The sequence below is a fragment of the Camelina sativa genome, chromosome 13 (assembly GCF_000633955.1).
Source record: "Camelina sativa cultivar DH55 chromosome 13, Cs, whole genome shotgun sequence".
In the NCBI taxonomy this organism is placed as follows: domain Eukaryota; kingdom Viridiplantae; phylum Streptophyta; class Magnoliopsida; order Brassicales; family Brassicaceae; genus Camelina; species Camelina sativa.
Genome location: NC_025697.1, coordinates 3,577,041 through 3,577,727, shown reverse-complemented (window position 1 = coordinate 3,577,727; position 687 = coordinate 3,577,041). Strand labels below are relative to the sequence as shown.

General features: G+C 37.3%; 1 protein-coding gene and 1 long non-coding RNA gene across 2 annotated transcripts in view; both read left to right on the top strand.

The window, feature by feature from the left end:
• Positions 1-687, top strand: part of LOC104734892 (DDT domain-containing protein DDB_G0282237-like) — a gene marked incomplete in the record, with an annotated part of 7,121 nt that overhangs the window by 3,340 nt on the left and 3,094 nt on the right.
• LOC104734891 lies at positions 12-468 on the top strand. Its single transcript, XR_759394.1, has 2 exons — positions 12-144; positions 362-468. It is a non-coding gene; the product is annotated as an uncharacterized LOC104734891 (long non-coding RNA).

The following is a 687-nucleotide window of genomic DNA, read 5'->3' as shown; positions in this document are numbered from 1 at the left end:
TATGCCGTAGGTCTGTTTTGCCATTTGAAGGATGCCTCTACTAAAAAAGAAGTCACATAGACTACTGGAGCCACCAAATAACTTGGAGCCTCAAGAACTTGTTTATCAAGTTCGTCTCACAAAGGAGATTTTTAGAGATTATCAGTATCCTTTTTATATTGCTGTATCAGTTTATGAATTGGAAAACATGACACTATTTTTAAACTTATGTTTCAAATATTTCCCATCTTCTTATGTGCCTAGTGTTTCATTCTGGAACAATCTTTATTCATATTATTCTTCCAAGGCTTGGTTGTTCATGTTTATCAGTGCACATGTCCGTGTCAGAACTATTTGTTTGCTTTGCTTAACATAAAATTAGATTGTACTTGAAGAGGATTAATCTGTACCGCAAGCGAGTTTGGACATGCAAATCTACTGGTAAGACTACCTTGACCTACGAGGAGGCCTTAGACTCAGAAAAACTGGCAAGCAAGAAAGTTCAAACTCTGGCGAGAGAGCTAGTCGCACCTGCTTTACGCATCATCCAATTCAGTAAGTTTTAACTCCTTCCTTGGTTATATTCATTCTTATGATGCAAGTGTGTCGAAGTCTTGTTTTATTTAGTTGTAATTATGTGTACATTGAGGGCTGTAGCATAAATTGTCTGTATCTTCTTGGAACCCCGGAACCATGTGAGAGTTTCAA